General features: G+C 39.8%; 1 protein-coding gene across 1 annotated transcript in view; it reads right to left on the bottom strand.

Moving 5' to 3' along the window:
• The window catches only part of OTUD7A (OTU deubiquitinase 7A), a 394020-nt gene that overhangs the window by 200644 nt on the left and 168374 nt on the right, over positions 1–25002 (bottom strand).

Below are 25002 nucleotides of genomic sequence, written 5' to 3'. Positions count from 1 at the left end.
TTCATTCTAGTATTTCCAATTCAAATTGAGGATTTCAGAGTTTTTATTTTGCCTCATCCATCTTACATATGAACTTCTTCAATCTACTCCTGATCCTGGTTCTTAATAACATTGGGAATGATAGAATATTATACAATTACTCATTCAAGTTTGCCCGCAATTTACACAAAAGAGTCCCAGAATACTAATAAAAGACTAACACCAGCAGAATGATTACTGTAAACAGTTTGCTTGTTTGTTTATCGATAGTATTTATTTTCTTTGGCCTTAGGTTCATTTGCATGAACAGGTAAATTACCAGGCTTTAAAAGTCACCTTGAATAGTTCTCTTTGTTGTGGCTATGCCACCAAGTAAATACACATATAGGTCCACTTGCTTCATTTTATTGTTATTTTAAAGACTGCCTTTTAAAGTTAACTTTGTTTTATAATTTTGTAAAATATTTACAAAGTCCCAAAGCCCAATCTCAAAAACAAGGTATATTCAAAGAAGTGTGACTCTATTCTGTCCTCTTTGCTCTATTCCGTTCCTTGCTCTATAATTTTGTGTTTAGTTACCTGGTTTATACTCCCTTTTTCACTTTAGTGGATTTTAGAAAGTCATATTGCATCCTCCCATTGCTTGGAGAAATGATATACTATAGATGTTTTTCTCCATATTGCTTTTCTTACCTTACATACCTCCTGCAGCTCACTCTGCTCCAGTATCAAGAGATCTTTCACATTCATTATACCATCTATAACAACAAAGGTCTACAAACAACACAAATGTACACCAATAGAGGATTGACCATTGCTCTGTAGCTCCAGAAAGGAATGAAGACGATTTCCTGTGTAAATCTTTCATATTTTTTCAGTGTTTCTTTGGGATAGATTCCTAGAAGTGAGATTGGATCAAAAGACAATGCTGATGGAATACTACTATTGCTAGATGCTGCCAAACTGTCCCCCATAGACGTTGCATCAGTTTTCATTGCCAATGGCAACACGAAAACCCTGACCTATAGAGTATATTGTTGACTTTTGGATTTTTGGCCACCTCATAGGTGAGAAACAGTATCTCACGGTAGTTTAAATTTGCATTTATTTCTCTAAGAGTGAACTTGAACATCCTCTATTACGGCTGAGAACCATTTTCCTTTTATTTTCTGTATACCATCCAATTCTCTAGTCCTTTCCCCCCTTGAAATACGATTATTGGTCTTTATTTTCCCTATCATTAGTAGCTCTCTATATATTAGGGATAATAAACCTTTTTCTGTGATATACACTGAAAATATTTCCCCTAGTTTGTCATTTGTCTCTCTCTCCTTTGCTTTCAATGTCTTTTCCCTCGCAATTACAAAAAAAGTTTGTATTGGGGGGACGACTAGGTAGAGCACAGAGGATTTTTAGAGCAGTGAAACTATTCTGTATGATACTATAATGGTGGACGCACGTCATTATAAATTTGTCAAAACCCATAGAATGTTATTAGAGGAGGTCATCTAGAGGATGTGACCACTGGTTGACTCAAGAGCCGGAGCTGGGCAATCAGAGACTCCTTATTCTTTCCCCTGTCCTTGGAATATATGTCCTGCCTACTATCCCCACACTAGGAGCTGTTTCAAGGACGCAGCCTTGAGAGAGTAATTGTGGTGGATACCACGTGGTTTGAATATGAGACTGAACGCAGTTAAAGCATCTCTATAAACTTTGAAGATTCTGGCAGGCAGATGAGGATATCTACTCATCTTGCATCCACCCAAGACAAGCCTCGTATGTAAGTTCCCTTGCTTATTACAACCGCCACATACCACTATGGAGTATCTGCCTCTTTCTTCCCTCTCTCCTTGCCCTCCGTGTACGAGGGCTAGTATTGGATTTCACCTGGGGAACTCCAGAGGTTATGAAGCAACAAATGTACAACACCAAGAGTGAACTCTAATGTAAACTATGACTTTGAGTGATAAGGATGTGTCAGTGTAGGTTCATTAATTGTAACAAATGTATCACTCTGGTGGGGGCTGCTGATAAGTAGGGCAGGCTATATGTGCGTGGGGGCAGGAGGTATATGGGAACTATCTATACTTTCTGCTCAATTTTGCTGTGAACTTAAAACTGCTCTGAAAAATTAAGTATATTATAATAGTTTATATATAGTTTTGTATATTTTCCTTTAATGCTTCTGGATTTTGAGTCTTAATTTGAAAATTTTTTCCCATTGCCAGATTACAGAGGAATTCACCAGTGTTTCTTTCTACTAATTGAAGGGTTTTATTTTTTATATTTAAAACTCTGATGTAGTTGGAGTTGATCCTGGTGCACCAAATGAGGAATGGATCCGATTTTATCATTTTCCGTAAGTCTATCCAGCTATTCTAACATCACTTATGAACAAGCCCATCAGTGGGTATAAGTCCCACTGATTTCAGATGCCTCGATTTTTGTATTCTAAATTTGCATAGGCATTTGGGTCTATTTCTGTATTTCCTTGTGAGGTTTATTCCTAGGTATTCACAAAATGCATCTCTTCTCCCATTACGTGTGTTAACTGGTTATCATATTTATAAACAAAGCTATTGATTTGCCAGTGTTAAATTTATATCCTGCTATTTTACTAAATTCTTAATGTTTTTTAGAAATTTTTCCATAGTTTTTTTTTTTGGTTTTCTAGGTATATAATCATATAAAATGCAAACAGAGATTGTGTTACTCTCTTAATTTTCAATTCTTAAGCCTCTTTTCTCTTGCCTGACTGAACTGACTAATTCAACACAATATTAAATATTAGTAGAGGCAATAGGCATCTTTGCTTTGCTCCTAACTTTAGTGGGAATAACGTCAGTGTTTCCACATTGAGTAAGATGCTGGCTGCTGGCTTTTGGGCTATAAACACACACACACACACACACACACACACACACACACACATGTTTAGAAAGCATCCATAAACCTTATTGAGTGATTTTATCATGGATGGATGTTGACTTAGACATCATCTTTTTCCTAAGATCTACTAATTAGACTTCTAATATTAGCATTTACTCATATTTCTGGAATAAATCCCCTTTAAACATTCATTGGTATTTCTTTTTTATGTGCTTTTTGATTCAGTTTGCTAATTTTTATTTAAAATTCTTACATTGATATTAATGCATTAGATTGATATATGGTTTTTATTTTTATGTGCAACCTTTGTCAAGTTTTACAGTCAAGTTTTACAATACATTATAGACACTAAATAAAACTGGCAGTTTAGCTTCCTTTTCAATTCTCTTGCAATAACCTAAGTAGCATTGGGGTCATCTGATATTTGAAGGTTTGGCAGACATTCTCTATGAATCAATCTGTTCCTGATGATTCTTTTAGGGGGGACTCTTTTATAGGCTTTTCTATTTTTTTCTGTGGAAATTACTGTTTGGACTTTCTATCTCTATAGGATTCAATTTCGTTAGATTGTATTTTCCTACAGATTTATCCATTTTATCTTGGTTTTCAAATTTATTTGAATGCAGTTGGACAATAAAAGAAATTCTTCCCATGGATCTAAATCCTCTCTATGTTTAAATGAGGAAAATAACTACTACTTGCTGGGTACCCAGGATGGTATTGACTGTGCCAAGTGCTTTATGGGTGAGTTAACTCTCATACAGACGACAACTCCACAAGGCCAGTGGCTTTGTTCCATTTTACTGAAGCTCAGAAGCCTGGTGGCAGAGTTATGATTCCCATATGACCCACTTTGATCCAATGGTCACCATTCACTGCCCCTTTAAAACAGTACAGGGGTCTTCAAATGTTCTCAGGTCAAAACATCCAGTGCCTTTGAAATACAGTATGTGCACAGATGCCCGATCAGAAAAAAACATTTCCTTAGTTGATACTCAACCACACCTTTTAATGATTTTCTCCCAGTATGGCAAGATGGAAGAAAAGATTCTCCTAAAATTTACATTTTTGGGGATAATAGTAAGTGTAGAATCTACCGAGGTTTTCTATTGTGTGCATTGCAATGATATATTAATCAGTGAAATGTCTAATTCTTCAAGGGTTCTTAATATGAGAGCAAGTGTACAGTACAGCTATCATCACACTCAAAGGCTCATGATCCCCAAGGAGTTATGGATTGCTCTTTCCATGCTATTTTCTGCCTTGAACTCACATTAAAGACTAAGCAATTATTAAAGAATCCATAAGGAATAATCACTAATTTTGAAGATAATATCAAGGCCATGAGATACGGCAGCACTTATCCTGACATGTAGAGGACAACTACATCCTGCAAGCGTGTAATGTGCCCACACCCTGCAATGGTCACTTTCCAAGGGAACATGGGTATCAGAGGCATTATCTCATCCTTGCAAATCTGCAGCAGAGTTTCCCTGCACAATTCCAAGCCTCCAGCACTAAAATGCTTGCAAGAATCCCTTGCTTTGAAAAATTAATGTTTTTATTTTCCAGGCTCACAAATCTAGCTGTCACTCTGACATAAAATATGTGTCTGAACCAGACCAATGTGCCAACAATAGAGTTTAAAAAGATCCAAAAAACTCACTATTCAGGTTTATATTTCTATTGATTTCAATCATTTTATTCTGCTCTTCACTGGGAGAAGACATGTTTCCTATCGAGTTAAAAGAGCCTAAAGGGTCAGGTCTTGGGCTACTACCCCTGACCTACTTGCCTCCTTCCCTCTCTCTATGAGGGCAGCCCTGGAGGGCAGGGTTCATATTTTTTATCTTAACTTCACCATGACCTGGAATATATGAGATGATAAATAAATCTATTGAGCGAATGAACAAAATGAAAATGAAAATATTAAATCCAAGTTCCTACTCTATTCTGATGGGTAGACATTAAAATAACCATAATTCAACTCAAATTGGAATAAATACTATAATATTGTGTATGAGCAAATCCATTAGAATGCCAGAAAGGGACAGTTCCTTCTGTCTGGGAGAATGAAGAAGGCCAAATGTAAAATGAGTTTTTGAGGAGGATTTAGGAAGGCTGAGAAGAAGACATTCCAAGCTGGATGAACAACAGGAGCAGATGTCAAGAGGCACAAACAACCTTGTATGTTTAGGGGCCAGTGGCATAAGGAGCAGGAGAGCTAATGAGCATGGAGACTGTTAAGTTGGACCCTGTGGGCTGTCAGGATGAGTAGCCTGTAACATGAGGCCAGCTGTTAGACACTGGGGAGTTCAGAGGAGTGAACTGACATGTTCTTTAGGAAAACAAAGATATGAAAATTTGGTAACAGGGTGAAATATGGGTCAATGGCATCAAAAGAGATGGGAAGGTAGTCACTTGTTTTCTTAGGTGTTGCCAACCCTACACTCATTTGCCTACTGCTGACAGAATCTTGGTTTGTCAGAATCTTGGTTTAGCAGTGGAGAATCTTTGATTTTCAGAGAATATTGACAACATTCCTAGCACTGAGGGATGAATCATAAAGCCAGTCACTGACCTTGACATGGGATTTACCAATCTGGATGTCGCCACACTGAATGCTTCAGGTCTACATGATGGAAACAGAAGTCAACTGGGTCGGGTTTATGGCAAAGCTTTTACTTATCTGATAGAAGGGTAAGGCTTTAGGAATAGTCCTTTCCCACTCTGTCTTTCCTTTCCTTTATGCCTTAAACAGGTACATAATATCTGCAGGTACACTCACCATCTTGGGACTATAAGGCAGAAAGCAAGAGGACAAGACCCAACATGCAAAGTTGGTGGAGGAGAAAGTCTATCCCTAGGAAAGCATCAAAAATAACCATACACGCTTCAATTTAGTCACAAACTCACAACACAAAAAAAGAATAATTTGTGACAACAATAACTCAGAAGGGGAAGAATAGAGGGAGGGATCCTGCTTAAGCTAATGGAAATAAGAGGCTATCAGAAAATGGACTATCTTATCCATGAGATATTTTATACAAACCTCATGGTAACCACTAAACAAAAAATCAGAGCAGAGCCACAAATCATAAATAAAGAGAAAACTGAGAAAACCATCACAGAAAACTACCAAAATGAAATGGCAGTGAGAAATACTAGGGAAAAGAAACAATGGAAATATAGAACAACTGGGAAACAAGAGATAAAATGGTAGTATTAAGCCCTTGTATATCAATAATCACTCTAAATGTAAATGGATTGAATTCATCAATCAAAAGAGACAGAGTGGCTGGATGAATTAAAAACCAAGCCTCAACAATATGCTGCCTTCAGGAAACATATCTTGGTTCTAAAGGCAAACACAGACTTAGAGTGAAGGTATGGAAGACAATATCCCAAGCAAATGGCAAGTGAAAGAAAGCAGATGTTGCCATACTTATACCAGGCAAAGCAGACTTCAAGATAAAAAAGGCAATGAGAGACAAAGGACAGTATAAAATGATAAAAGGGACATTCCACCAAGAGGACATAACACTTATGAATATATATGCACCTAACACAGGACCAACAAGTATATAAAGCAACTATTAACAGACCTAAAGGAAGAAATTGACAACAACACAATAATAGTAGGGGACCTCAACACTCCACTTACATCAGTGGATAGATCATCCAGACAGAAAGTCAACAAGGAAACAATGGCCTTAAATGAAATGTTAGACCAGATGGACTTAATAGATAGATATAGAACATTCCATCCCTAAACAACAGAATACACATTCTTCTCAAGTGCACATGGAACATTCTCAAAGATAGACCATATGTTGGGAAACAAGGAGGGCCTTAATAAATTTAAGAAGATTGAAATCATACCAAGCATCTTTCCAACAACAATGCTATGAAACTAGAAATCAACTACAAGAAACAAGCCGGGAAAGTCACAAATATGTGGAGACTAAACAACACACTACTGAACAACCATTGGATCAATGAAGAAATCAGAGGAGAAATCAAAAAATACCTGGAGACAAATGAAAATGAAAACAAAACATACCAACTCTTATGGGATGCAGCAAAAGTCGTACTAAGCAGGAAATTTATAGCAATTCAGGCCTACCTCAACAAACAAGAAAAATCTCAAATAAGTAATCTTAAACTACACCTAACAGAACTAGAAAAAGAATAACAAACAAAGCCCAAAGTCAGATGAAGGAGGGAAATAATAAAAATTAGAGCTGAAATAGAGACTAAAAAAACAATAGAAAGGATCAATGAAACTAAGAGCTGGTTCTTTGAGAAGGTAAACAAAATTGACAAACCCTTAGCCAGACTCACTAAAAAAAGAGAGAAGGCTCAAATAAATGAAATTGAAAATGGAAGAGGAGAAATTACAAGGGATAGCACAGAAATACAAAGGATATAAGAGAATACTATGAAAAACTATATGCCAACAAATTGGATAACCTAGAAGAAATGGATAATTTCTGAGACTCATACAATCTACCAAAACTGAAGCAAGAAGATATAGAGAATCTGAATAGACCAATCACAAGTAAAGAGATTGAAACAGTAATCAAAAACCTCCCAAAGACAAAAATCCTGGACCAGATGGCTTCTCTGGAGAATTCTACCAAACATTCAAAGAAGATTTAATACCTATCCTTCTAAAATTATTCTGAAAAATAGAAGGAGACAGAATGCTTCCCAACTCATTCTATGAGGCCAACATTACTCTGATACCAAAACCAGACAAGGATAAGACAAAGAAGGAAACTTATAGGCCAATATCACTGGTGAACATAAATGCAAAAATCCTCAGCAAAATATTGGCAAATCAAATACAGCAATACATTAAAAGGATCATACACCATGATCAAGTGGGACTTATACCAGGGATGCAGGAATGGTTCAACATCTGCAAATCAATCAGTGTGATACACCACAGTAACAAAATGAGGAATAAATATCACATGATCATCTCAGTAGATGCAGAGAAAGCATTTGACAAGATCCAACACCAGTTATGATAAAAACTCTCAATAAAACGGGTATAGAAGGAAAGCACCTCAACATAATAAAGCCCATATATGACAAACCCACAGCCAACATCATACTTAATGGTGAAAAAGTGTAAGCTATCCCTCTGAGAACAGGAACAAGACAAGGATGCCCACTCTTACCACTCCTATTCAACATAGTACTGGAGGCTTTGGACAGCGCAATTAGGCAAGAAAAAGAAATAGAGATCCAAATTGGAAAAGAAGAAGTGAAACTCTTGCTATTTGCAGATGACATGATTCTATAGATAGAAAACCCTAAAGAATCCACCAGAAAACTATCAGAAATAATCAACTATAGCAAAGTTGCAGCGTACAAAATCAACTTAAAAAAGTCAGTTGCATTTCTGTACACTAATAGCGAACTAGCAGAAACAGAAGTCAGGAATACAATCTCATTTACAATCACAACAAAAAGAATAAAATACCTATGAATAATTTTAACCAAGGAGGTAAAAGACCTATATACTGAAAACTATAAGACATTATTGAAAGAAATTGAAGAAGACATAAAGAAACGGAAAGATATTCCATGCTCATCGGCTGGAAGAATAAACATAGTTAAAATGTCCATATTACCTACAGCAATCTACAGATTCAATGCAATCCCAATCAGAATCCCAATGACATTCTTCATGGAAATAGAACAAAGAATCCTAAAATTTATATGGAATAACAAAAGATCCAGAATAGCCAAAGGAATCCTGAGAAAAAAGAACAAAACTGGAGGCATCACAACCCCTGACTTCAAAATATACTACAAAGCTATAGTAATCATAACAGCATGGTACTGGTGCAAAAAACAGACACACAGATCAATGGAATAGAATTGAAAGCCCTGAAATAAAACCACACATCTATGGACAACTAATTTTCGACAAAGGAGCCAAGAACATACAATGGAGAAAGGAAAGTCTCTTCAATAAATGGTGTTGGGAAAACTGGACATCCACAAACAAAAGCAGGAAGTAGACCATTATCTTTCACCATATACAAAAATTAACTCAAAGTGGATTAAAGACTTTAAGTTAAGATGTGAATTCATAAACCTCTAGAAGAAAATATAGACAGTACACTCTTTGGCGTCAGTCTTAGAAGCATCTTTTTGAATACCATGTCTACCTAGGCAAGGGAAACAAAAGAAAAAATAAACAAATGGGACCACATCAGACTATGAAGCTTCTGCAAGGCAAAGGAAACCATGAACAAAATGAAAAGACGACCCACCAACTGGGAGAAAATATTTGCAAATCATATATCCAACAAGGGATTAATCTCCAAAATATATAAAGAACTCATACAACTCAACATCAAAAAAACAAGCAACTGATCAAAAAATAGGCACAGGATATAAACAGACATTTTTCCAAGAAGATACACAGATGGGCAACAGGCACATGAAAAGATGTTCAACATCACTTATTATTAGGGAAATGTGAATCAAAACTACAATGAGATATCACCTCACACCTGTCAGAATGTCTATAATTACCAAGGCAAAAAATAATACATTTTGGAGAGGATATGGAGAAAAGGGAATTCTCATACCCTGCTGATGAGAATGCAAATTGGTGCAGCCACTATGGAAAACAATATGGAGACTTCTCAAAAAGTTAAAAATAGAAATCCCGTATAATCCAGCTATCCCACTACTGGGTATTTATCCAAAGAACATGAAATCAATAATACAAAGAGATTTATGCACCCCTGTGCTCACTGCAGCATTATTCACAATAGCCAAGACATGGAAGCAATCCAAGTGCCCATCAACTGAAGAATGGATAAAGACGATGTGGTGTGTGTGTATGTATGTATGTATGTATGTAGTCCATTGTATATATACACACAGACAATGGACTACTACTCAGCCATAAAAAAGATACAATCATCCCATTTGCAACTACATGGATGGGCTGTGAGGGTATGATGTTAAGTGAAATAAGCCAGACAGAGTCAGACAAACATTGTATGACTTCACTCATTTGTGGAAGATACACAAGCACATGGACAAAGAGAACAGATTAGTGGTTACCAGAGGGGGAGGGGGTGGGGGGCAGGGCGAAAAGGGTAAAGGGGCACATATATATGGTGATGGATAAATACTAGACTATTGGTGGTGAGCAGTTTCTATACGGAAACTGATACATAATAGTGTACACCTGGAATTACAATATATCATATTGATATAAACCAATATGAGTGCAACAAAATAATTAAACAAAAAAAAAAGCTTAACTGAGTAGGAAAAAAAAAAAAAAGTCCAGCCCTGATAGTATCACTGAACATTTGTACCAGCCCTAGACCACCCCCTTTTGGACTTCTGATCATTTTTCTGATATAAATACCTATTTGTTCAAGCTAAATAGATAAAATACTTGGTTACTTGTAGCTGAACTTATTCCTAGTTGATACTGAAGATAGAATAATTCAGATGTCAAATTTAGAAAATAAGCAACAGAAAAGAGAAAATCATAGGCTAATGTCATTTATAAATATAGATGTAAAACTTATAATAAAGATTAGCAAATGAATCCAAACTGTAGAAAAAGGCATAAGAAGACAAAGAAGGGACCTGGAGCTGCATCACTATTGAGGGTCTTTGATAATGGAGACTAAGGACGAATGGAGATTCAGGCGGAAGTGACGGAATTTTCTGGATGCTATAGCCATCCCTGAAATGCCTCACTCCAGACTCATGTGAGGGAGAAGTAAATTCCCCTCTTACTATATTCCATATCATTTTTCTCTCTGTTACTAACAGCCAAACATGATTCTAATGCTAATATGCTATATCAACAAATTCCAGGAGAAAAACCATATTATCATCTCACATCATTCATTATACCACTAAAAAGAAACCAGGAATAGTAGGAAACTTCCTTTACTTATTAAAGGTATTGATCCCAAACTTAAAGGAATTATCCTAACATAATATGGAATAATACCTAATATCCTATCCTAATAATGAAAACTTTAGAAGCAATTCCATCAAAGTTCAGAACAAGCCCATGACTAAGTATTTAAATAAATGAGAACATTTTAAATGGCTGGAATAAGATCAACATACAAAAATCAATACTTTTCCTATATACCAACATTAGTCAATTAAGCATTTAAAAAAACAACAAAAAAAGATCCATTTCATATTAGCTTACACCAAAAAAAATTCCTGTAACTAAGTAGAGATGATACAACAAAAATGAGAGAAATCTTTTTTTTTTTTCAGAAAACTATATTTATTGAAGGGTAGAAAGAAAAATAAATGGATGGGAAGACTATATTTTTAAGATGGCAATTCTCATATTTATAATAAAGTCAGTGCATTAAGGACAAAATTTTTTATGGATGATGACAGTTTCTAAAACTTAGAAGAATAAATAAGCAAGAAATTCCAAAACAATTTTGATAAAGACCAAAGTCGACGCAGAAGTGTATCCCACCACACATCAAACATAGATGTACTGCGATTAAATCAGTGTGGAGTCCGGCAGTCAGAGACACGCAGACCAATGGAGGAGGACAGAACCTGCAGAGACATGTTCCTGTGTGAGTGTGTGTGTGTGTGTGAGTGTGTGTGTGCAGTGTGTGTGACAGGGAGGGAGAGAGAGAGACAGAGAAAGAGAGAGAGAAAAAAAGGAGGAGGAGGAAAAGGAGAGGGAGGGAGGGAGGGAGAGAGAGAGAAAGGGAGGGAGACAGGCAGAGAGGGAAAGAGGGAGAGAGGGAGATGGAGAGAATTTGGTATATGATTGCATATGATTGCGGCAGGTGCTGTTAATTTTCTAATACCCACTCCCCTTGCTGGTTCACAGCTATTTGCTTCTGTTCCTGGCTGCAATGTGCTAAGCCCCATGTGATAAGTCATGACTGGTCTAAGCCAATCAAGACAATTCTGATTTCTGCTTTACCAGCTTTTCTTGCAGCTGGAAGTATCCAGATAACCAGTTCTTCCTCCTCCACAAGCCCTCAATTGTGAAAGGCAAGCTGCTAGGCTACTTTCGGGAAACATTTTGCTTTCCTAAAAAAAGAGGCATGCATAGAAGCCCTGTTCTTCCCACCTTGAAAGCGACTCGATACAGGAAGCTGTGCCAGCCTGTGATCACCTGGAAAATGTAAAGAGAACTCTAAAGATGCTGCCCTGACATCACTGAGCAGCCAACCCGAGGCCAGCACTGACCGCAGATTCTGTCCTGTGAAAATAGAGGTATCTTCAAGGAAGCTTCTGTTGGTCAACTCTCCTGTCACTCCAGGCTGAGAGCACGGCTCTCGGACAGAACGATAAACGCTGGGAATGTCCCAAACTCGTGGAAATCCACTGGGGGAAGGGCAATACTATAAAATAAGTTGGCAATCCATTTGGAAAAAATAAAATTAGATTCTCTTTTACTATCATTTATCAACAAATTCCACATAAATTAAATACATAGAACTAAAAAATAAAACCATAAATGTGCCAGAGAAAAGTACAAGTGAACATGTTTATGACCTTGAGTTAGGAAAGTGTGCTGGAGGCCCTGCTTGACGTTCATCATACCCTTTTCCTTCTCCTCTGGGCATTTTTCTAGATAACATTTACTGGACCCCTATCCAGTTAGGTGTGGCCACATGACTCAGTTTTGGTCAATGGAATGTGATGTGGAAGCAAAGTGGGCCATTTCCAGGCCTGGCCCCAAACCTCCCACTGGATCTGCCACTTCTCTCTTATCCTCATTTGCCAGCTCATTAGAGAGGATTCAGTGGAGAGTCTGAGACCCTGGGGGGTGATGCAGCCACTGCACGGAAGAAACATGTGATCCTGTGAATCTGAGCTCTCCATGCTATCCAACACTTTATTTCTTAGGCAAGAAATAAAGCTGTATTATGTCAAGGCACCAGGATCTGGGGGGAATGTTTACTGTAGCATTTAGCCAGCCCTGACTAATACAGAAAGCCTCCTGAAAATATAAAAAAGCAAAAAGCCCATCAAAGAAAAATTTGATAAAACTAATAATAGCAAAAAATGCAAAATCAATAAACAAACTTCTGAATGACCAAAAATACTGTAAAAATTTCAGTTACATAGCAGAACAGGAGAAAATTTTGGAAAATATATAATGAGCAAGAGATTGGCATTCAGAGTAGGTGATGAACATTCCCAAATAATTAGATAAAGACACACAGACCAATAAAAATCAGAAAATTATATGAATATGCAATTTACAGGAAACACACATGACCAACTGATATATAAAAAGATAATCAACCTTAGTAATAATAAAGAGAATATAAATTAAACTATAAGATAACCATTAATCACACCTTTCCAACTCCTCACCCATAAGATTGGCCCCCTAAAAAACTTAAGTTTGAAAATATCATTTCTGGCGAGGTGAACTGGGTACTTTTTTACACTGCTATGGGGAGTATATTAGGCTAGTGGTGAGGTCAGTTGAGGGCATTTTTTTCAGTATTTAATTTTTTTAATGTGCGTACCCTGTAACTCTACAATTCTGCCTCTCAGTATTTTCCCTCAAGTCAACTTGCTCATGTGCACGAAGAAGCATATATAAGGATGCTCCTTGCAGCACAGCTAGAAATATCAAAAATAATCACCTCTCCATAGGAGGATGGCTGAATCAAGTCTGGCACATCCAGTACCTGACCTTTCCTATAGGTGTTAATCTGGACATTTCTCTAAGACACATGCGAATAGCCATGTATTACAGTGTAATTTAAAAATACTGAAAGGAAAAAGAAATCTCATGTGTTGAAAAATGTCCAAAGGAGAGACTCATGCTGTGACCGTGATGGCCTCTCAGGAGTATGGGACCGTGGGCAGAGTAGGGTGCTCACTTTCACTTTATTACCTTCTACTTTGCCCTTGTGTTCATGGATACACTATATTTTAAGCATCATTATCCACTGAGGCTTTTAAATAAGATAAGCAAGAAATGACAGGGGCCTGGGCTAAAGTATGGAAGCAGAAGTGAACAAGAGAAGAACAGAGAGGTTCAGTTTGGTGAGCAGGTGTTGGGAGTTGGGGAAGCAAAAGAGATGGTGCACAGGGAAAACCTTGGAGAAACGTAGAGCTGATTTTGAATTTTGGCTCTGCCATTCTCGGCAAGCATGGTCTTTTGGAAGTCACGAACCTCTTTAAATTTATTTCCTCATCTATTCATGTGGAAGATACCACATCTTTCTTAGAATTTTGTTAAGCTTAACTATAACTTAAATAAAAATATTATCTATCTCTATCATCTATCTACCTAACTACCTACCTACCTATCATCTTTCTCTCTCTATTACTACCTACCTACATATCTGCCTACTTGCCTATCTATCTATCTGTCTGTTTTTTAATTTATGTCTTTTCCTGTTTGGCTGTATATCTGATTATTGGTTTATCTATCTATCTATTTCACTACCTATATAAATATCTGTCTTTCTCACTGTCAGTCTACCTCTCTTTTCCCTGATTTTCTCTGTGTCTGTCTGTCTATCTACCTGTCTCTCTTTTTATCTGTCTTACTACTACCTGTCTACCTATCTGTCTATCTAACCAAGTAATTTTCTGTCTGTCCATCTGTGGGTCTCTACGACTATCTATCTGTCTTTCAACCTATTTGTCTATCTATCGCTATATGCCTATCAATGTATTCATCTCATTATCTGCCTTTATCTGCTTGTCTACCTGTCTGTCTGAATATCTGTCTATCTTTCTATCTATCCATCCATCTATTTATACCTATCCCCCCCTTCCTCTCTCCCTCTATATCTTGCTTTACATTTTTCTATTTGTCTAATTCAATGTCCATCTTTCTGTCAATTTCTTTCTATTTATCTCTCTCTCTCTCTCTATCTATCTATCATCTCTGCCCTGTCATAGTGACTGACACAGAGTAGAACCTCAACAACTGCTAATTTACCTTCCCCCTCTTTCATTTCCCTTCATTCCTTTGTTTCTCCATTTCTAGAATTAACTGCTGTTAACTGAGCCCTTGCTCTCTGTTATATGTCAAAGACACAATCTACAATCAGGCACTGTCTCTGCCTTCGAAGGGTATTCAGGCTGGTGACCTAAAAAAACAAATTGCAGAAGCAGTTACATCACACAGTGCTTAGTGCTGTGGGAGAGACAAGATGGTACAGAAGCACATGGGAAAGGAACCTGCCCTACATTGGATTAGGGGAGAGGATGAGAGCTCCTCTAAGGAAGTGATCTCTCATCTGCAAAATAGCTAGGAACTTTGTAAATAAAGAGGTAGAGGGCTGGTGTCCATGCAAGTGTGGGCTGGGGGAGGTGTGGACAGAGCTAGAAAGATAGAACAGGATGTGTACAGACTTGGAGAACAACAGAACAAAGACACATTCCAGAAACAAAACTGTAAGTTTACAAAATTCAGATGAAAGAGACCAAAGATGACCTAAATAAATGGAGAGGTGTACTGTTTGCATGGATTGTAAAATACAGTACAGTTCAGTTGTCAATTATTCTCATAGTGATCTATGAATTCAAAGCAATCCCAATCAACATCCCAGAAGGATTCTTTGTAGACAAGGAAAAGCTGATTCTAAAACTTATATGGAAAGATAAAAGAACTATACTGGGCAAAACAATTTTGAAAAAGAAGAAAATGTTGGAAGATTCACACTACCCAATTTAAAATGCATTATAAACCTACTCTGGTGACGACAGCATGGTATTGGCGAAAGGTGAGGCACATAGATCAATGAACAAAAAATAGGGAACAGCTTTTTGACAAAGGTACAATCCGATGGAGAAAGGACTGACTTTTCAACAAACGGTGTTGGAACAAATAGATATCCATATGCAAAAAAAAAAAAAGAACAGTCTATACATCATATAATATAGAAGATAATTATAAATGGATGATAGACCATGCGTGCATGTGTTTATAGGTGTCCATTTGCTAGTCTGTGTCGAGACACGCTTGCATGTGTGTGTACGTATCCACGTGAGTTTGTGCATGTGTTCAGGAGTGTGTGTGTGAGCTTTTGTGTGCCAGTGTATGATTGTGTGTACATGTGTTTATGTTGGGCATGGGTTGGGTGCGTGCATGAGTGTGTGCATGTTTGCATAAGTATGTGTGTGTGTGTGTGTGTGTGTGTCTATTAAGGGGTGAGGTGGGGAAAGCTGTCTAAGAAACATTTGGAGAGAAGTACCAGTGGGCTGGACACTCACACTTGGAAGTTTCCAGCATTTTTTGGTAAGTGAAACAAAGGGAGTAGATGCAGTAGCTCTTTTCTATTAAAAAATTATTTAAATTTCACAAGCACAGGAAAATTTCAGCTTTTGGGCTTTTTAATAGTCCAAATATTACTTGAATATTTATACACATTAGTGACTAGTAAAATAGAAAGGCCAGTCTACCTAAACAAACAAACAAATAAAAAAGGAAAAAGATATCCCTATGGATGACATCACTCTGGATAGATTTGAAAATTTTAAATTGATGAAATTGAGATAGATGGATTTTTAAGATCCCACCATGCTTTCTGTAATTAATTACCTGGCAACTTTATGACCTAATGTGTTAATTTACTAATTGTTTTTTTTTTTTTTTTTTTTTTAGTTACCTGGGTTTTAACCTTTAGTCACTAGAAACACTCATCTTAAAATACTAATCCACACAGGCATGTGAACAAATTGTCCAGGACAATTTACTTCTAGTCTCTGGTTCTCATTGCTTCATCTTTGAAATGAGAATAGACGTTCCTACTTTACACGGTTGTAATGGTGATTATATAACACAGGCCCTGGATCACAGTGGATAGCAAAAAAGGGTTAGGTATGATTATTATTGTTGTTTTTATCTATTTATTTACTTGCAAATATACTCTTAAACAAATAACTTTGGAAACCTAATAAAACCCTCTGGAATACCATTCTTTCAGAAGATTTGCTTTGGGTAACTTTTGTATCATTCAAAAGAACTTATCATTTTTGAAAGGTTGTTTCTATGTTAAAACTGATGAATATGAAGTTTAAGTTTACAGGATCAGCCGTTTGATTCAAGAAAGAAACTGCATTTTTAAGCAGAAAATATATATGTCCACAATCCCCTGAGGAAACAATGCTGAAACCAATTTTGCTCAAACACTAAGCATTGGCTCAAGACCAAATAAGAAGCCTTGCAGCTCTGGAGAGAATAGTCACAGCAAGTTGAAGCAATTGATTTCAACAAAGAAAATTATTTTGCTATTGGTCAAGGATGGAGGATTTTTTCGGAACTGCACGCTGTCTCCACAAGTAAGCTGCCTCTGAGTTCAAGCCTCTCTAATCAATCGCCAAAGACATAATCACAGCTGCCAGAAAAGGGGAACGCAAATCAAACAGGAATCAAGAAAGGAATATTAATAAAGAAAAGAATAGGGGAAAGAACAGGAGAGAAGGATGGAGAAGAAAGATGGGAGAAGCAGAGAAAGAAATGAATGAGAGCTTTGTTGAGAAGCACATCAGCAAGTACAGTCAATACTATAAAAATTCATGGATGCTATATTGGTTATCTATTGCTGCAAAACAAATTATCTCAAAATTTAGTTACTTAAAACAACACATATTTATTATTTCACAGCTTCTGTGGGTCACATATCAGGGTGTAGCTTAGCTGAGTTATCTTGCTCAGAGTCTCGCAAGGCTGCAAGCAAAATGTTGGCTGGGGCTGCAGTTTCATCTGAAGGCTTAACCAGGGAAGCATCTCCTTCTAAGCTCACTCATGTGATTGTTGGTTGAATTTTTTCTCAAGGGTTGTTAAACTGAGGCCCTCAATTTCTTGCCACATGGACCTTTCCATTGGTGAGATCACAAAGTTACAGCTTGTTTCATCAGAGCAAGCATGTGAGAAGAGTGAGAGAGAGTATGAGCATGAGGGAAGTCAGTTTTTTGTAACCCGATCTCAGAAGTGGCAGCCCATCACGTCTGCTGTATTATGTGTATTAGGAGCAAGTCCCCAGGTCCAGCCTCCACACAAGGGCCAGGGAAAAACACAAGGATGTGGATGTCAGGAGGCAGGGATGATTGGGAGCCATGTCAGAAGCTGCCTATCACAGATGCCCTTGCAGCCTCTACATGAGGGCTCAAGGTCATTGTGCAGGCCAAAAGGCAGCACCTTGATGGTGCTACATGATCACTCATAATTTGTCAGCCATCTTTTGTTTTTTAGCTAATTATTACAGAAAAATTTATCCCAAACTTGAAAATAAAAAAGGAAAAATTATTATTGCTTGACTTTTTGATATTCTGCTAGAACACTGACTAATAAGCCTGTTTGATCTTATTCTGAAACTTTTGGGAAGTATCATAATTACGTGTCTAACAGTTCACAACTGATAGAAATGCAGAGGATTTATAGCCCTGTAAAGTTAGAGGTTAATCTCCAGAAATCGATAAGATATTATGACTTTTACTGCCCCCAGTAAAAACATTAACCCCAGATAAGGTATCATTTGTATTGCTCTATAGAGAGTTAGCCTAACTTAGCATCTTGTTTCTGCATTTCTTTTCCAGCTGACTTTATAAATCCTAGTTACTCAAATGCTCTTGGAGCCAGACCATTTATCTTCTTGCAGGTCCCTTATCAATGAGTTCAAGTTTTGGCACATGCTAACAAATGATTTTGTCCATGCATTGGGCTTTGCATATACTCTAGGAACGCCCACAATATACAAAGGGAATTCAGCAAAGTGCTGAAAAATGACTCCAGTAGAAACTGTTCTCCCGGCATTATCTTAATTGGTTGACCCACAAGCACACATTCGTGGTGGCACAGTGTCCATGTGGATAGCAGGCCCCCTCTCATGACAGAAGATTCAAGAACTGCCCCTGAGGGTACAAGCCTTTAAAGAACTGATGCTCATCTTATCTCACTGGGGACTGTGCTTCTTTTCCATGGCTCGGCACCTGCACTTTGAGGAGGCGGCCCTGAAGCCAAGTCCTGGTGACTAAGGTTTCCTGACTGGAGATGCCAACAAGCCCACCCCGAGGTACACATTCTGCCACTGCTCCACAGAGAAAGCCACGTGCAGAAATATTACCCATGACACTGCAGCCAACATGGAGGGGTGTGTTGACTTCAGGAAAGAAAGAGCCCAGGTGTGACATACTATTAAAGTACCTAAAACAAAATGCCCTCTCTGAACAACTCTGGGAGACTCTCGGTCCACACAGATTCTTGGAAGGCCACAAAGATACAAAGGACACAACTGCATTGTAGAAGATTCCATGGTTCCAAGGGAAGCTGAAGGGGTAGGGGAGGTTGGGGTCTCAGTTCAGGGAGTGAGCACAAAGGGGGTGCAGCAGTGTGGATGGTGATGGTGAGGTGTCCAGTGGGGCGTTGCAAGTCACCCCTGACCTTGGCAGGGGACTAGATGTAGACCTGAGTGAGCAGGGAGAGCCTGGGGCAGCGGTCCTCAACCTAAGCCCGGGCAGCCCTGGGGGACACTAAGTGTTTTCAAGGGGACATGAGCATGGAAAGCTTTTACACAATCAACTTTCAAATTCTCAAATTTCAACATATAATCTGTCCTAAAATTCCTCTGTGGGGAAGATGCCTGCCCTGCATGCTCTTCTTTCCCACTGCCCTGGAATGGGAAATTTCCAGGCACCACACAAAGAGACAGAAATGATTCCTCGTACCAGGTCTCCCCAGGAGTCCCTCTATCATCTATCTTATTAACAGACTCTTTTCTGTTATATTTTATTTTGTAAGTAATTTTGCTGTTTTCATTAATCGTTCACTGACAAACTATAAATGGTAATGATAACTCAAGCCAAAAGAAATGTTTTGTCATATATATGTGTATAGATATATATATATACACATATATATATATGTCTGTACACACACACACACATATTCAAAGGAATATGACAGAATAATCAGCAACTTTCAAGCAGCCATTAAAAAAAGACAAAATCGTCCCATTTGCAACAACAGGGATGGGCCTGGAGGGTATTATGTTAAGTCAAGTAAGCCAGAAAGAGAAACACAAACACTGTATGATCTCACTCATATGTGGAATATAAACCAACACATGGACAGAGAAAACTGTATTGTGGTTACCAGGGGCAATGGGGGTAGGGGGTGGGCACAAGGGGTGAAGGGAGACATATATACGGTGATGGACAAACAAAAATGACCAACCCCAAATTTCACAATGTTAAAAACTATTAAAACATCAATAAAAAAAAAGAAAATTATGATAAAGCTCTGTAGGGGATGTGGAATAGAAATACAAATTCAAGAAGAAAACAAAATAGTGTAAACCTTAAAAGTGAAGAAGAATCCTGCCATGTATTTGGAACGGACGAAGCCATTTATATTCCACAGTATATATTTTTAGAAAGTGATAGAACTGTGCTTTTTTAAAATGCCATTATTTACAGTATGCTAGAAATGACATCTTTGCCTCTATTTAAATTTATGACGTCAAATGTTAGACGTGTACTTAGATGTGCAGCTGGGAGCACAGGATTCAAGACCAGCTGAGGAGTGCACGGGTCACATGGGGCCCTATGGTGAGCGTCAGAAGAAAGGCTGCGAGCACAGCCAGCTGGCTCCCGCAGTCCCTGCAGCTCTCCTGTGCCCCAGAGGAACAGCATCTGGTCTGGACGGAAAGGCCAGGAGAGGGTCCGAGAGCTGAGGAAGGGTGGCACAGGGGGAAGCTCAGGTGGGGCCAGGTGTTAACCAGCCATGTCACCCAACTGGTGAGGTAAGAAGTGGCCAGTGGGGGGGCCATGGGCTCAAAGGCCAGTCTCATTTCCCAGTAAGTCTGAAGTGCCCTTGGTAGACACAATGAGCTCTTAATTCTGGGCACCGTGACACAAGAAAACCATGAACAGCAGACCAAAAATACTGAATCACAGCTCTCGGGGCCTGACCCTCACGCACGCAACCCCACCTATGGCAAAATGACCTCAGGAGCAGCGCTGTGCTGTGACTTCACAATGCAGTTGTTCATAATAATAACAGAGTCAAAGTGAGTGGGAGGGCAGAGGGAAGGGAGCTGAAATTCATAGAGCACTCACTTTGAGCTAGGCACTCCCGTAGGCCCTCATACTTATAACTATGATTTCTAGCATTCTTAGCAAGTGCCACGGTCCTGACTATTTCTCATGAATGAACTTTGTTTTCACTTGAGCTCTGTGTGGTGGGTACCTCCACCACCATCCCTAGTTCAGAGATGAGGAAACTGAGGCCCAGAGAGGTGATCCACACTTAGCCCCACAGCCAGGCCTTGGTGTAACCAGGAGCTGGGCTCGAGGTCTCTTGATGGAAACTGTGTCAGCACATCCCTGGCAGCCCCCGTGGGTAGGAACTCTTAGATCCATCCTCAGAAGGGGAAGCTGGGGACACGTGGCTGCAGCGGGGCCAAACTGAGACGGCTGCTCACCCTTCTTCACCTGCAGCCCCCTCTGCTCAAGGAGGAAGGGTGGATTTAAACGAATTTCCACTTAAAACAGTTCGAAGAAAATGTTAAAGCACTCAGAGGGACAACCCTGCGTGGGCCTCGTGGGCTTTAGCACTCTCTCTGTCATGGGTCATTTCTGCCATGACAACTGTGACTGTGGACCTTACGGGTCAGGAAAGGGTCTGCTCTGTGGAATCCCCGGTGCACAGACAGAAGAGAAGGCAGAGGAGGGAGGCGAACACACCACCTGCCCTCCAACACTCAGCACCTGGGACGGAGGGACCAACCATCCCAAACCCACCCTGGGAGGCTGACCCAACAGCGTCGGCTGTCCCCACTGGGCAGATGGGAAACATGGCTACCCAGCTAGAAAGCGATGAGTGAGCACCTGATCCAGGGACCTGAGAACCTCAGAGACCATGGGGCTAAGGCTTCACACAGATGGAAGGACAAGCCTATCTTGCCCAGCACCTCCACCCCATTGCCCCACACTTTGGCTCCAATGAGCAGAGCCTGGTTCCCCAGGCAGATCTCAGGCTCCTGGTTCTGCTGCCCCTCTCACAGTCTGGGTGTGCCACCCAGCCTGGGCTGCTCCAGGGCCCATCCTTCCTGGGATTACAGCTCAGTGTGGGGGCATGACATGGATAGACACAGTGCCCTGATCATACCTGCCATAGAAGAACATGAGCTCCTGGGACTCCGGATTTGGTCCCTTGGGGGAGCAGCTGCAGGAGAGGATGGCCCCACCTCTGCAGCTGTGGCAAGGAGCAGGGACGTGAAGGGAGCAGGAAGAGGGAGGCTCATGGACCCAGCCCAAGGCTGGTCCCCCCAGCAAGGCTCAGGACCTGCAAGCGTCAGGGGCGGGGGCTCCTCTACAGGGGCTTTTCCTTGGCTTCAAGCTGCCTCCAGGCCATTCTCAAGCACACAGGTTGGGAGTCTGCTACTCACTCAAGATCAGCTAACTTAGGTTTCCAAGTGGACAGAAACTCCATGGGATACACATTGGGAAATGGAAACAGGCAGCCCTAATATTTCCAGCCACACATTTGAATGAAACCCAAGTGATTTCCTCTGTGTTTATGCAGAACCAGAGATTTGATTTTTAACTGTGCTTCACCCATCCCATTAACTATCATGTCGTGCCTGCATCATGGTCGCTTCCCCGAGGAGCTCATCAAGGGGACATGGAGACAGGCAGAGGATCCCCGGCACGTGAACAGCTAAGGAGGAGGAAAATAGGAGGAGGAAGTGGTAAGATCTCAGGGAGGCTGCGGGCTGGTGCCCATGCAGAGGTGTCCGCAGGGCCCATCCTTTGCCCCGGATTATCACAGGCTGGCTGAGTTGGTATCAGCCCAGAAAGCAGAACAGGTGACACCACAGGGCCATCTCCACAAGCTTAGCCTTACCAGCAGCAAGCCAGGAAACACATTGGATGCAGGAGGCACACTGCCAGCAGCCACTCTTTAAGAACACCAGCCCTTATCTGCTTTTAAGAATTGTGGGGAGGGGGCTAGCCGGGTGGTGTAGTGGTTAAGTTCACGTGCTCTGCTTTGGTAGGCCAGGGTTTGCAGGTTCAAGCCATGCTGTAGCAGGCCTCTCACATATAAAGTAGAGTAAGATGGGCATGGATGGTAGCCCATGGCCAATCTTCCTCAGCAAAAAAAAAAACCAAAAAAATAAAAAAACAACCAGAATTGTGGGGAGGAAAGCTAGGCAAGTGAAATTTTCAGAGGAAGCATTTAAAACATATTCTAGCTAAAAATGTTCTCCAAGGGCAACCTTTTTTTTTTTTTTAAGATTCAGTCCAATCCATGCCCATGTGTAGCTTCTAAACTAACATGTATATTCACAAGCCATTTTCTTGGTAAAATTTCTAAAACGTTCTCAAGGAAGATTCCATGGCAATAGAGCTCAAATAAAATTATGGAGACTTGATCTAAACAGAAAGAAACCCAATATTCTCCAAACAAAAAGTCCACTTGGTTGCTAGTGACTGAAAGGCAAGCTGACAGCAGACCGGGGAGATCCAGGCCAGTGAGGGGAAGGAGTGAAGGGTGACGAGAGCCTTGGAAATAACCAGCGTGGCAGAGGGGACTTCATCAGGACATTGGTCACTGAAGGATGCTTCCTGTCATGGCAATTTTGCTTCTCTACGCAATCTCCTAACTGCAGGGACTTAAAAATATGACCATTTGGATCATGGGGAGCCTCTGCCCTGTCATTCAGGTCCATCAGCATTTTTGTCAAAGGTCCCATTCAGCTTTCATTGCTCACAAAACATCTCTGGGGTGAAGCAGCATCGGATCGCACTCAGCCCATCCCCCTGCCTCCGATAATAATTAACAGCTGATACTTAGTGAGCGCCAACCATGAGGTCCACCCCCGCCAGACACAACATGCAGTAGTTACTCTTTGTCTCCTGATTTTAAGGATAAGGACACCAGGAGTTACAAGGTGAAGTATTTGCTCAAGGTCATCCGGTCAGTGTGTGACAGAGACAAGACGCATACTAGAGGCATATCTAGATGTCTAATTTCAGAGTCCTCCTCTGGACCGCCTTGACCTACTCCCTTGTGTGAGATCTCACAACTGTGGAAAAGGTGAAAAATGAAGGACTATGTGGCAGGGAAGAAAGTCCGATGAACTGATGAACTGATTAGTTAACTTCATAATACCGCCATCAATAATGCTAAAACGGGTGAAAACTAGCTAGGGAAGAGAATATTCCCATGGTCTCAATGTTCACCCCACTGATTACTTATTAATTACAAGGAATAAAAAACAGTAACTTTATAAAGGAGAGCTCTGGCAGAAGCCACCTTAGCCAGGTGAACAAACTTAATCATCACCAATACCAGGTCATAATGTCATGGTGTGCCCACTGATGTGGTGTAAAAAAACGAAATGTTTACCTGAATCTAAGTATGAGGAAACAGTCAGACAAACTCAGACTGTGAGACACTCTACAAAACAAATGGCTTAGATTCTTCAAATACGTCACATCACAAAAGACAAAAACAAAAGCAGGGTTTGGTTTAGATTTAAAGAGATATAACCAAATTCACTGCATGAAACTTAACTGAATGCTAGATAGGGGAAAAGAGCTCTGAAGAATATTTTGAGGACAACCAGAGGTATTTGAATAGGGACGATATATTGGTTAATATGACTTTATCAATGTTAAATTCCACAGTGATAATGGTGTCATAGTTTTGAAGAAGGCAGCCAATGAACTTAGGGGATACATGCCAAAGTATGTCATGATGTCTACAATTTACTTTCCAATGATTCAGAGAAAAAAACTGAACACACACATACACGAGACACACAAATACATATTCACAATCTCTCTAGGTATGTATGTGTGTGTATATGTGGGTAAACAATTGGTAAATCCAAGTGAAGAACATATGTGTTCACTGCACTATTCTTTCCATTTTCCTGCAGATTTGAAGTTTATCAAAATGAAAAATAGGCAAAAAAGTAAATGAAAATGTTTGTTTGAAGAGTCATAAGGCAAAAGAATTGCTATGCTATGCTATCAACTGGATAAAAATTGTATTTCTGGGGTCCAGCCCCGTGGCTTAGCGGTTAAGTGCACGCGCTCCGCTGCTGGCGGCCTGGGTTTGGATCCCGGGCGCACACTGATGCACCGCTT

Source organism: Ceratotherium simum, chromosome 3 (assembly GCF_057802395.1).
Source record: "Ceratotherium simum simum isolate JZ-2026a chromosome 3, ASM5780239v1, whole genome shotgun sequence".
Lineage (NCBI taxonomy): Eukaryota > Metazoa > Chordata > Mammalia > Perissodactyla > Rhinocerotidae > Ceratotherium > Ceratotherium simum.
This window is presented reverse-complemented; position numbering and strand designations above follow the sequence as displayed.